This window comes from Acyrthosiphon pisum, chromosome A2 (genome assembly GCF_005508785.2).
Source record: "Acyrthosiphon pisum isolate AL4f chromosome A2, pea_aphid_22Mar2018_4r6ur, whole genome shotgun sequence".
NCBI lineage: Eukaryota > Metazoa > Arthropoda > Insecta > Hemiptera > Aphididae > Acyrthosiphon > Acyrthosiphon pisum.
The window spans coordinates 82,925,179-82,939,974 of record NC_042495.1 but is presented as its reverse complement, the minus strand read 5'-3'; positions in this window follow the sequence as shown (position 1 = coordinate 82,939,974).

Here is a 14,796-nt window from a genome sequence, read left to right as displayed (position 1 = left end):
GAAATATATTTTAATACGTTTCTCCTCTTAAATTTAAAATATTAAAGAGTAATTCCCCATAGGTACCTCCCTACAATGAATTTATACTTGGAATTTTTTTTTAACACATTATTCTTTAACTGTTCATTTAACTAATTGAACATTATAACTAAAAACTAGAAATAGTAAATTAATATACATTTTTATTTGACTTCAAATCTATGATTTCAAAATTGTATTTGAATACAAATATACAAAAAAATCCATTTAAAAAGTATTTCAAATACATTTCAAATACTTCAAAGAAATAGTATTTAAGAACAAATACAAATACTTGGCATGTATTTAAATACAAATATCACGAACAAACACTTTTTTCTGTGGAAAATACGTCGAGACTGAGTCGACTGTCAATAATAAAATATGATCAAATACGTATGTTACTATTTCGTATTGTACGTAAAAGTAAACCATTCATAATTTGTAAAAAATTATTATTAAATCATACACCGTTCTTCGTTGAGATTGGGTCACAAACTAAAAGCTATAAACAACACAGGCACACAGCTGTGATGCATTTAGTTATTATCGAGTTGTTGGTAGATTATACTATCGGTAATAATAATATATTTTTTAATTTGATATAATAATATTGTAGTATTTTAAAAAAATATGTAATACAAAATTCGTAAAGACGAACGTACATAATATATGCAGTGTAACAGAAAGATCAGAACAAAAAAAAAAAATTATGCTACTTAAGCTTATGACAAAAATTGATAAAATTATAGGATTAGTAAATAGTTTTAAAAATATACCAATGTTAGCAAATTTCCAAAAATAATATTTTTAAAAAATGTATAGTGTTCCAAATTAATTTAATCAAAAAAATTCTAAAAAATAAACTATTTGATTTAGATAAATGTTTTTACCATCCAAATAGTTCTTATAATTAGATTCCCAAATTGGCTATATTGAATTTATTCAAAAAAATTTTTATTAAATTTAAAATTTTTCATTTTCGGTATTAAAAAATAAAAATAATTTTTTTTTATTACATGTGTAGTGACTATAAATTATCTATCAAAAAAATAAAATTTTAAATATTAATTAAAACAAAAGTTATTCCAAAAGTCAGTCCTATCTGTTACACTTGCATTTACATTATCTGTATTCACCACGTAGTATTGTAAATAAAACGAATGTGCTCGATGTCCAAGCTTTTCATAAACTGAACCCAGTGGACAGTATTGGTACCGTACATTAAAATTAAGCTATATTTGAAATTATGCAAGTTTCCCAATTCAAATCAAAATATCATAATATACCAGTCCTATTTTTCAATTATACAGACTTCAAAAACAATTATCACACTTTAGTTTAATTTATTTTAGCATTATTTATTTAGCTATATAAAAACGAATATACCGAACACCTTGATAATACCAATCAGCGTTATAAATTGTACTCTGGTTTTATATTATATAGATACGTAATATTGGTGACACATGCGTTTCATTTATATTAAATACTAAACTGAATGTTGAAATGTCAGTTTCTAATATAATGTTTTTTTTTTTTATTTATTTTCACGGTATTTTAGAATATTATGTGTCTCATTCCATAGTTATTCGTTTGAATGATTCTAATGACAAATTATATCCAGATGAACACCTCACAGGTCGTTAGCTTGTAAATTATTGAGAAACAGTCGGATTTCTTTGTGAAATTCTGTAATAAAAAACTGTAGATACTCATTGAAGAAAAAAGGGGATTTTATACAATCCTCTAGAAAAGAAGTGCCCATTAATATTGGGAACTATAACTATAAAACACTGACAGCATTTACTTATTTAAGAATAAATAGAAAAGAAGCTTACTTCTTTCGTCACGAGAGATAAGAAATTTGAAGTGTATACCCAAAGTTAAATTCAGGCACCTCTATGCGTCTGTACTGAGGTTTCTTACGTATTCAATGCACGAATGAAAAGTATGAGATTTTTACGTGGTTTCATTACAACTGCAAAAAACAACCATTAGAATATGCAAATTTAAACTTCTGATTCTAAAAAAAGGTTCGTATTGTAGTCCAATTTAAATTACCAAAAACAGTCTCACTGAAACAATTGCTTGGAGTGGATATTTTAAATAAAAATAAATTCTATGCATTTATGATTAAGTAATACAATGGAATGGACATTTTCTCATGAGGTAATTTATTTATCAATTAAGTACCTAGTTAATTGAATATATTTTTAGTTGACTATAATTTTAAAGAAATATTTCAATCATTTATTTTTGTCTATAATTTGTTATATTTTGTATTAGTTTATATAGTTTGTTTGATATTAGGTTAATAATATAGTAATACATGCAACTAAACGCCTTATTATGAATTACAAATGTCTGAAAGCAAATAAAAATAATATATACAACTATACTTATATTATATCTACATTCTACGTATCATATAGAAATATTTTTTATTTTTTTTTTTATTTTCATTTAAATATTATAATCTATACACATAATAAGTGGAATAGGTAATTTTGGTTGAGTACATAAACACATAGCACTGAGAAATAACAGTATTGGCAGAGCACTCAGTATTGAGACCCAATAAAAACAAAAATATATATTATAAACAATTTTGTTTTATATTTTTCTTGTACAATATTGTAAATCGTAATACATATATCATAATATTATAATACAATATATTTATAATAAATTATTATTGTGACGGAGTGAACGAGCGAACTAAGGCGTTGGTTGCGACGTGCACCGTGGACGGTTCAAAGTCAGCCATGGGAGGCATTTTTCTTCGGGCAGTCACGGTGTCCGGAGAGAGAGGCCGCTATCCCCTACCCGGACATGGCAGATACCTAGGGTGCCCAACTTAAAAATTCTGCCAAAACAAACACGTGTTTAAAACCTACAGTATCCTCCCTCACAGTTCCACAGGCCAATGACCTGAGTTGTCAAAGCCTCAACCAAAAAAAAAAAATAAATAAATAAATTATTACTAAATATTTTTTATCCTTTCATACTGCTAACATTTAAAAATTTTCATCATTAAAAAAAATATTGATATTTAAATATTCATTTTGGTGTAATAGGTTGTCTCCCATAAATTTTCAAAACTACGTTTAAATTTAAGTTCATAAAATTATTTAATGCTATAATAGGCACTCAACATTTTGTTGAATCTAAAATAAGATATGATTGTCATACAAATTAAATTATGTTTATTAAGTCTCTACCCATTATATTTTAGACATAAAAAGTACATTTTAATTAATTATTTTGAATACAACTTAAATTGTGAAGTATTACATTTTCAGGTTCTAAGATTATTGTTGCTATTTGTAGAAAATTACAATTTTCTATTTGTTATCAATATTTATGTAGTACTATGATTAAATTTATGTTAATGTGTAAAAGAGCTTGTTAAAGTTATACAAGGTTGGGCCTAAGTTATAAATTTGAAAAAATCGAAAATACATTTTCACTTGTTTTTATATGCTTTAAGGTTCTAATTTTTATGAAACTGTGGTATTATTATCAAACAAAAACTAACGATTTTGGTAATTTATAACTACTTGACCGATTTATTTTATATGTGTTTGCATTTGAATTTCACAACATACAAGCATATATGGAATATAATAACGGTTAACAAATGTATTGTGGGCTGACTCTGTTTTGTTTTAATATTTTGTTTTCCATTTAAAATAGATTTGACATAATAATGTTATAGAAAAACAAAAGTAAAATAGTTAGTATAAACTTTGTTTTTCAGTAAATGGTCTTCGTTCATGATTCAATAAAAATTCGATGATATGGAGTGGAAAAAGTTTCAGGTACAAAAGTTTCAGTACTAAACATAGACAATTTCGCCAAGTACAATTTTCCGTGACCAATGAATGAGGGAAATGTAGGAAAACCAGAAAATGTTTTTAAAAACATCGAATTGAATCGGGACGTTAAGAGTTTTTGGAGTTTTGCCAGTTGCCATAAACAAGGAAAAAATCTGCCAGCCCAAGGGGTTTTCTTTTTTTTTTTTCTTCTCTATTTTGGTGCAGAATGGAAGCAAGTAAAACCGCCAAGAAATCTTTTTTTCGACGCGTCTCTATCATTAGCTTTCTCTTCTGCTCTTTCGTTACTCAACTTCCAGTTATTCTACTTTTATATAAGATTTTTAACTATTCTACAGTTCTAATCTACATCTTTATTTGCATATGATTATTCATGCAGCGAATTTTTCAATACAAATCAGTGCATTTCTATTAAAAACCACGTGTGATGAAATAAACATTAAACTAACTACTATACATTTGTTAAATCCAAAATCATATTAAAAATACCAATATTTTATTCCATTAATATAATAAAATAAACATAATAGACTTTAGAACACTTTATTTCACACTTTCGATAATCACCCGATTCACGACTATATTACAATTTAATTTAATGATGATAAACTTTATTTACAAAGTTTGCGTTGAATAATTTTAGTTAGGCAATGTAAGTATTATCATTTAAAATTAATACAACAACAGTATATAAAAAGATCATGTTCTAAGCCATTTTTTTCCAGTTTGAATTGCGAACAGGGAAAGAAACTAAATCAGTAATACTCCCGATATTATTATACCCACCACATAATCTATATTTCTCTCCAAGCCATGTTTGTAGTGTATGTTATTGTTTTACTTAAAATTTTAGTACCTGTAATAATTTAAAATATAACCAATAATATTAATTGCCATACATTTAAACTTACCGGATATATTTTTATTTGGTTATAATATTTAAACATATTACTTAATCTGTTCTACTTACTATCTATATACTATTGTACTATATGCCCTTGAACATTTATAATTTTATTGAAATAAAAAACAAATAAGTTAAATTTAACATTCTTATAAGTATTGTCGTATAGGTTAGGTTTTATGGCAATGTTTACACACGCAAAAATCTTCATGGACATTTAAGTAGGATCCATTAAAATATACGAACAAGTAGGGAAGATATTCAATTTCTATTTATTATCTAAATATCTAAATACTTTAAGCGTTTGGTTTCAAAGTTAAATTTTGACTAGATACATATGTAAATAAATATTGAATAACTACATTCCAATATATTAAAATATATTATTCAATAAATTATGCTTTTAATGTTTCATTTATTTTCAATAATAATTTATCATTAATTAGTATTAGTTACAATTACTCTATGTAAATATGAAGAACCAATAATAAATTATATAAAACTAGCTGATCCCGTGCACTTTCTTGCTCGTTAAATGTACCAACTCTATATGATTCAAACTTTGTTCTATTCGTTATTTAATATTCAGTGTATGATGTTCAAAACTTATCTTAACTTTTCCGTTGCCCGGAATAAAAATTCTGATTCGCAGCAGTATATTATCAGGTAGACAATCTACCTGCGGTAGAACACGGACTCTGTGCTGTTTGTATGTAAGTATATATGATTTAACTCTAAAGTATCAAAGTTATACCAAGTTTGTCGTTTTTACTTAATTCCACCTACGGTGGATTAATATAATCAATTAATACAAAATCCTAATCAACCTAACCGTACTAAAATCCGATGAATAAAATAAAACTAATTTAACTATTCTTAAATTAGCCTATCTTCTTCCCAGAGGTATAATCTACACACAAGTCACAACCATTCATTTTAGATTCTGAGTGGAACGATGAATGTATTGATTTTACAATGATGTGTGTTTTTTTATTTTTATTTTTTTGTTTTTATTATTTTATTTTTGTGTCTGTCATCACGGTTTGGGACAGTAAAACTGCTTCGATTTTCTTCAACAGTATCTTCTTTGATGGGAAGGTGAATCTAGTTGGTGCATTGGGAGGTCAAAAGTAAAATTTCCAATAGTTTTCAAAAGCGCCGTGAAAAACAAAATAAAAATTAAGGAAAAACGGGAATTTTTACGCAAAAGCTGTTTTTGAGAAAATCGATTTTGGTTTTTGGTGTAACTTTAAAACAAATGATAGATACATGAACTTTTCACTGGTTGTTTATATTTCCATTTTCTATACATGATAAAATTTTCAAAATATTTTGATTTGTATTGAACTGTATAGGGACATTTTCAGTTACCAATTTTATTAGTTTTTTTTTTCTATGAATGTCAATAAAACTTTATACTTTAAAATTTAATACATGGCTCCTACTATATTGTTACAATGACATTTGAAAAATATTAAAAATCCATAGTCACAGTTTTTTTTTTATTAGCATTTAAAGTTCAAAAATTGACAAAATATGTAAAAATCACGAAAATTAGCAAACTATTCGTAAAAAATTTTCTTTTTAAATCTAAGATTTGAAAATGTTTTACAAGATTCCACATAATTTTGTTTACGTTTATCAAAAAAAAAAAAATGTCAATGTCTGTAAGAAAGTCAAATTAAATTTTTATGAACATTTGAAATTCATATTTTTACAACATTTGATATTCGCTCGATTTTCTTATTTTATTGTTATTAAAAAAACGAATGACTGTAGATACTTAAAAATTTCACTGGATGTTTATATTTTCATTTTCTATATACGATAAAATTTTGAAAATAATTTGGCTCTTTTTGAGCTGTTTACGGACACCAAAAAATCTAAAAAATATATTTACACAGTTTATTTTTATAGTCATTTTAAGTTCAAATTTGGACGAAATGACATATTAAAAACCTAGAATAACTATTTTAGTTATTTTGTCATGATTGTATAATATTTTTCATGGGTAATGGGTATACTTGAAACTTCTAAAGTATAATATTATATATCTATGATAGTATCACGTATAACGTGTAATTCGTACTTAATAGGTGTTGTGATATGATTATTTAGGAATTTATTATAGGTACCTATTAAAGGTAAATTTTTTTTAATACCATATATAATATTATGTCTTATACCTAGACTGACATACCGCCTCCGCTCAGAATCGTTTTTCTTATACAATGATATTATATCATTGAATTCAAATTTAATACCATCTATTACACAGTGACCCACTTGTAACCTACTGTACAGCAGAGCGACATCCACTTACCCACCTTTTTAATTATTTAGTTTATTTTTTTTTTCTGGACATATGACGCCACTGTTTTATTTTTTTCATCCAAATTGTCTACCTTTCTGGCAGATTTTTCTAAAATTTTCTTTTATAAAAACTTTGCCCTGACAATTAAAAACACACAAAAAATGAATCAGCCAAGTCGGCACAGCCGTTCTCGATTTATTAGGTAACATATATTTTTCACGCTCCATTTTCATATCTATACATATTACAAAACAAAGTCCCTTTTTTTCTCTGTATGCTTAGATCTTCAAAACTACGCAACGGATTTTGATGCGATTTTTTTTAACTGATAGAGTGATTCAAGAGGAAGGTTTATATATATATAACATGCATGATATTGAAGAGTGTTCACACGTTTACGTAACCGGATCGGTAACCGCGGTGTGATAGCACAGGTGAAGATAACCGTCCAAAAAAGCCATACCACGGCATGGGCGATCAGTCGCGTTCTGTTACCTGCTGTGCGTGCGTATATAGTAGGACCGTTTTTCCCTTGCATGTTTTCTCTTTCACCTACTACAAGGACCGAAGATTATGTGTTATATTTTTGTTACCATCAACTTACCGTCACCCTACCGTCACTTCTTTCCGTCACTCTTCAGCATCACTACGGAACACTGTCATTAATGACCAACAGACCAACGTCGACTTACCCATTACGATTTTTATTAATATTATTAATTATTATTGCATTTTATATTAAGACCGGCCAGCATATTTGTGTCCCGATATTTATTTATTTATTTGCAAATTGTAGGCCGTCACCCGGCATAAGCTCAAACCACCTAAGATTTTTTTATTTTTGGTTAATTTAGAAGTATATACCATTGATTCCACAATACCACGGAAACATAAACAAAATTAAAATTAAATCGTTTAACATATTTTAAAAGTGTCTTATACTTATAATAAATTATTAGTCAGATTAAAAGTGAAAGATTGTAATACCTACTATGAGTTTAAACAAATATATGATTCACATTTCTAAAAATAATATAATTAATTAAGTTAATATAATTGTACTAAGATTTTGAAATTTCTCATGGAAAACTGTAAAAATGTATAACACATTATTATATAATAGACAGAATTTATATTTAACTAAATATGATTAATTATTTGTAATAAATTATGTCAAAATAAACTGTTCATTATTTAATGATACATAAGTATATCATACCGATATTTAGATTTTAGTTGATTTTTCTTCTTCACTTACATATATTTTTTGTTTCCGATGTTTAAAATTTTCTATCTTTGAATGAGAATGCAATCGATACGAGTTATTCAAGTATCGTTTGTAATTTTATAAATGTGTTATCTTTTCTATAAATTAGTTCCTACGCAGTTGTATTGGCAGATTTAAATAAACAAGTCACGAAAACATTTCGAACCGTTAAGACAATTAGCTTGTTGTCAAAGCAAAATAAATACAGTGTATATATTATACAAATTGTATAAAGTACGGCTGTATTGCGCTTAATATACTATTGACATCTATGTAAAAAAAAAGGGGGAAGAGCGGGAATTAAGTTGATCACTAGGGATGGTCTGACGTTTGAAAGGTCATTAAATACAATCCAATAATGATGGTGTTGCCGTGTTGGTACATAAAGGTTCATCGATAGGGAAACATGAATAGATCATGAATTATATCAATGTGGGTGTGAGACTATAATATAGTATATAGTATTATAATATAATATAGACTATTATATAGTATTATATTCAAGGTACTAATGAGTATTACCTGAAAATTAAAATTAACCCCGATGTAAGTTTAATTTACTCGTGTGATGTCTCCTTGACTAAATTAAACAAATAAATTATTAGTTATTTCCTATATAATAGTATATAGTATATATAATTTAAATTTGTGTATTAAGCAAACATTTTTTTAAGGGTAGGTACTCGATTGATGAATAATTAATAATAATTAATTTTTTGTCACGCCTGCATCGAAAGTTTAGTTTTCGATGACTGTTGAAGCGTTGAAAAGTGACCTTTTTCCGTCCAGTGGGTGGTAAAGTGGGGATCCCCAAAGTGTCGTGCGGTAGAGTGGAAAATGGAAATCTCCAAAAGTGCGGGGCAGCAAAATGGAAAACCCCAAAAGTGCTGGGCACGCATATCACGCATATCACGCATATCTCCTGCACAACCAGACACTAAAATCTATACCAGGGTCCTTACAAAACATAAACTTTTGGTTACCTAGGTAAAGCTATATCTTATATTCATATTATAACATCCATGCATGACGATTAAAATAAATAAAACCAAATCTTATCTTTCATGAAATATTGTTTTCGTAGAAAAGTCAATTTTTTTTTATAGTTGTTGCATAGATCCCTCCATTACCTTTGCCGTGATCGATGATCACAGAGGCGTGATTAAAAATAGTATGTGTGGCTCGTGCGGGAAGGCAATTTCAGTATATTATAAATAAATAGCTCACTTCCCGCCCTTGCCACACAATATACTATTATTGACTTCACACGTCGTCTTACATTTCAATTTTTCGTTACATATCTGTTCACTATGTCTTATTATCTGTATTAATAAACCGATATTATAAGTTGGGGGAGGCTAATATCAGCCTTGTAAAAGATACTTTTAAAAAGTATTCAAGTACAGATACAGTAACTTATTTTCAAAAGTATTTAAGATACGTATCTGAATACAGGAAAAAAAAAGTATTTAAGTACAAATACAAATACTTTTAAAAAGTATTCACAGATACTTTCAAATACTTTCAAATACTTTTTTTTTTAAATGTGTTTTACCTCTTTACCCTGGCCTAATGATTAATGACTTTATAGATAAATTGAATCATTAGTAAACTGAATTAATTTTTTATTTTATCACCATCTAGTTTTAAATATAATAAAATCAGCATGATACAAATGGCGTATTGATACTTGATGCTTTTAAGTTTTAACTAGTACACATACCATAGTTTAGTCGAAGGGGGCCGTTCTTACAATGTCCGGTTAAAGTTAACCGACACTTAGCCGGACATTGTAATGGCCCTAAAGGCCTAAAATGGTTACAAATGTAAAATGTTATTCAATCATATTCTGTGATAATGCAAGGACGGATTACCAGGAATAACCGAATGCGGGTACGTGTATAATGTCTATAATTTTATTAGTAAATCGATGGACTGTATACATTCAATTAAATTATAGACCACTAAAAATATAAGACGAAAAAAGTATTTAAAAATAGTATTTGATTTTAAATACAGATACTCTCAAAAAAGTATTCAAATAGTGTGCCCAAGTACTTTTTTCAAATGTATTTAGAATACGTATTTGAATACTTTTACTCAAATACTTTTACTCAAGTACTTTACAAGACTGGCTAATATACAACACGAAGTAGTATACTATATTATATTGTTTTCAATGGTTTTGATTTTAAATCTGCTCGTTGTACTGCACTACTGTAATTAATTTCTAATTCTTTTCATTTGTTATATCGAACATGATTTGCACATTTTCGAGAACTCACCGATGCAAATGTATGTAGTTTTCCAACCAAGCAATACAATTTAGTATGAAATTATACCTTCACAAACATAAAAAAACATGTTCCTATAAACAATAATAATTATTTATACAGAATATTAAATGTTTCGTGTATAATTATACTCTAGCCATTATTTAACGATGCATTCTGTTAATACCTACCCAATAATGCTTGATAATGTTGTTAAAGTATCGTACTTATGCTTAAGGGGATTTGATACCATGATTTTCTGTTTTTGTCTAATACATGCGTGACATAGTATTATAGACGTGTTTTTTTAAACATTCCAATTGATCTATTAAAGCGATAAGAATTCTCAAAACAGATTTGTCTACTTGAATTTGACTTTCCCACAAGTTTAATATTATACCCTAATTTCCTAAAAATGTCATATTAAAAAAGTGAATTTAAAAGTTTTAAGATTTAAAAGTTGTTACATAATATAATATTATATATTTACATCTAACAATAATATTATATTAAATTTCTAAGTTATATCTGGAAACTATTTTCGAGCATTGAAAAGTATGCGCAAAGGGATAAACGTGTTTTTTTTATTCTTTTTACCTTGATAATAATAATAATAATAATATGCTGTTAAAATAACGTACTCAACTTTATTGATTTAAGAATACAACATTTTATAATTTGACATTTTCAGTAATATTAATTTAATTTTACCTACCTACCTATATAATATTTTCTTTTTTATCAATATGTTTTGTTGGTAAAACCGGGACACAATGTGTAAGATAAAATATTATAATAATAAACATTCGATAATTTTACTTGACTTTTTGTCGTGTAAGTTACTAGTCATTACTATTTTTTTATTGATATGCAATCACTTGTTAGTTATTATTTTAACTGGCATCAGTATCGCAATAAAATATTATAATTATGTTTATAATTATAACTATTAAATAATAGTCAAATATAATACCATGTTACCTAGCGTTTTTAAATTGTAAATACATCAGTTTGTATGAAAATTAAAATAGTAACAATTTCGAGTGGAAAATATATCTATATTATTATAGTTTCCAATAAAAATATTAATAGTTTAAAATATATATTGTACAATATTATTAATGATAACTTATCATTGACAATTTGCCCTTTTTCAGCAAATAGATTATCATTATTTAACTATAAATTGAAACATATTTGATTTTTAGCAGTCTACCAAGCTGCATAATTATAACTTGCAAGTCTATAAGGTTTAAAAATGAAATTGTTCAATCGTTAGAATTTGATTTGTGCGCCTATATAATTTATTAGCTGTATGTCAACATTTAAAACTCCAATAATTTTTAACTCGCAATCGTTAATTAGTGTACAAAAAACCATTGATCACAGTGTTAATATTATATCGCGTGTAATATTTCCAGTGATATTTTAAAAAACTGATTTTTTAGTAATTTAAGTTCAATAGAACTAAAGTAGATGATATTCAAACGTGATTGAACACAATAAATCACGCGAAAAAATAGATTTTCGACCATTAAATCGGTGTGCTCAGCACTTTGCACGTTATTGTTAAAAAAGAAAAAGATCTTTATCGCTTCTTTGTTTGTCGTCAAGCTCTATTCTCGCGACGCTGCTGCGATTTTGACTTTGCACAAAAGCGAACACTATCTCGCACCTGAAATCGTTAAAAAAATATGATACACGATATTTCATCGTCTCTAAACTCCATAGCACTATTACCGTTTGGCTATCACCTTGGCCAACGACGTGTTTCGCCGTCGTCGTAGCTGCCGTCGTCGGTTAACGCGCGCAACAAACTTTTACGGAATGGCCATTTTCAAATTTCTCAATCGATCCAGCTGCTGCTGCGCCGCTACCGGAGGAGTCGGAAGTGGCGTTGACATTTCGGCGTCCGCGACAGCCGGTTTAATTTAAAACGACGTCGCTAGTAAATAGTCGAGAGTGACAACTTTTTGGTGGCGGCAAGTCCGACGCGTATATAGAGCTAAGTATTAAAAATGTGCAGTGTCAGCGTCGTCGTCGCCCACTGACCTGTGGAAGGCGAGTTTCAAAATTGAATAATCGACCTATCCGGCGGACGCCAGGCGGGCGTGTTCCACTCTCATTATTTCACCCCTCCATATCCTGTCACGGCGAGGCAATATAACCCTCGGCATATTCCCGCGGATTATATCCACGCCGCAGTAAGCACAACTGATGACATAATATTAAGCAAAGGTTTTTTTTTTTTTTATTCATTTAATTTATTTCTCGGCGCAACATTGTCCGCGATACCGTCTTAAAACAGTTACGAACGTTATTCGGTTCGTCATTGTTGTTTTATACCCCAAAATCACCAACACAACTTTAAAAACAAAAGGAGGAGTTATTCTGTCGAATGAATATGAAAAGTTTGTCGATTATTCGCCAGAACGAGAAGTACAAATTATTATTACTTTGCTAACGACTTTTACAAACGGTATCAATTAATCCATGAGATTCTCAAACTTTCTTCTACAGCGTTAAGTTCCATAATTTTACTGCTGAAATTTCGTTTATCCGTAGTAGGCACCAGTCGTTTTATTGCGGTTAAATGTTATAAATTAAATTATACGGTTTTATCGTCGAATTTGATTGGACCAATTTAATTATGTCATTAAAAAATAAAACGATAAAATTAATTTTAAAGATATCAAAAATAACGATGTTTCCGTTTAAGTTTTTCTAATAGCATTAATAGCTAATATAGTGTCGTGTGCATTACGTCATCTTATATTATTATTTATTACATACACATCAAACAGTCGAAAGTAACATTTTTAATGTTGCTAAAAACACAAGTAAGTAATAACTGCAAAAAAAATACTTTAACTTGGGACTTATTATAGATCATAAGTTATTAAATATAATATAACTAATGGTTTTAAATCACATACCATGATAATGTTGGTGAACACATAAAACTAAGCAACGCAAAAACAAAACAACGAAACCACCATTTTGTTTTGAACTTAGTTTATTTTTATAATATTTATTTAACAATAATTAAAAGGACATTCAAGTATTCATTGTATATGTTATTGTTAGAAAATGAATATTTACAGTGGACTTATTATGTCTTAAGCACGTATAGTATGCAGCTGACTTATAAGTATCATAATAATATTATAATTATAGTATTACAAATTGGCAATACAATTTATGGAAAAAAAAAATAATATTACCAATTGATGAAAATTATTCACATCTCAGGAACCTCTGCATGTGTTGATAGTTGTATCGTAATATTATAAGTAATAATATGTTTTTACATGAAATACGTTATAAACATTTTTGCTCTTTGAAAAAAGAAAACATAAAAACTTGTGAAATTCTGTACATAAAATATTTTCATTGAGCCCTTTAAATTTTAAAACATAAACAACACTAGGTATCTCCAATCATTCTTTCGTAATATTAGTCCTTTTTAACATTATAATATAGTTATGACTAACGACATAAGCATGGTAATTATATTATTTTATTACATTGAATATCCGATGATGTCGTTTTCAAACAATATAACCTATTACCAGAATATATATACTTAATATTATGATGTTTTCAAAATTTCATTACGTACAATTAGCATTAAAATATATCATGTCACAACAATTTTAAAATACTAATAATTAATATAATATTATAGTAAGTTATTAATAATAATTGTATTTAATTACAATTCTATTTACGTCCAATAAATCAAATAAGTAGGTACAGAGAAAACAAAATTATATGAACATGTTAGCCGTTATAGGTACCTATACATAGAGATGTATTAATATAGATGTTTTTTATTCATTTACATTTTATAACTTTAACTTTTCATATAAATATTATATATTAGAAGATAACTTAAGTCACTAATAACAACTAGTAAATAAAAAAAAAATTAAAAATAAAAACAATTAGTTTTAGGTATTAATTTTCCAAAAATATTAATTAATATAAACTTATACATTATAGTACAACGCATAACGGAAAAGAGTCATATAAAAAATGATATATACAATATTGTAATATTATCGTTAATAATATAAGTTTTAATTAATTTCGATTAAAATAAAATTATAATATTTTTTTTTTTGGAAATAAGTATGTGTAACCCTGTACAATATAACTTAAGTGCGATAATTAAAACC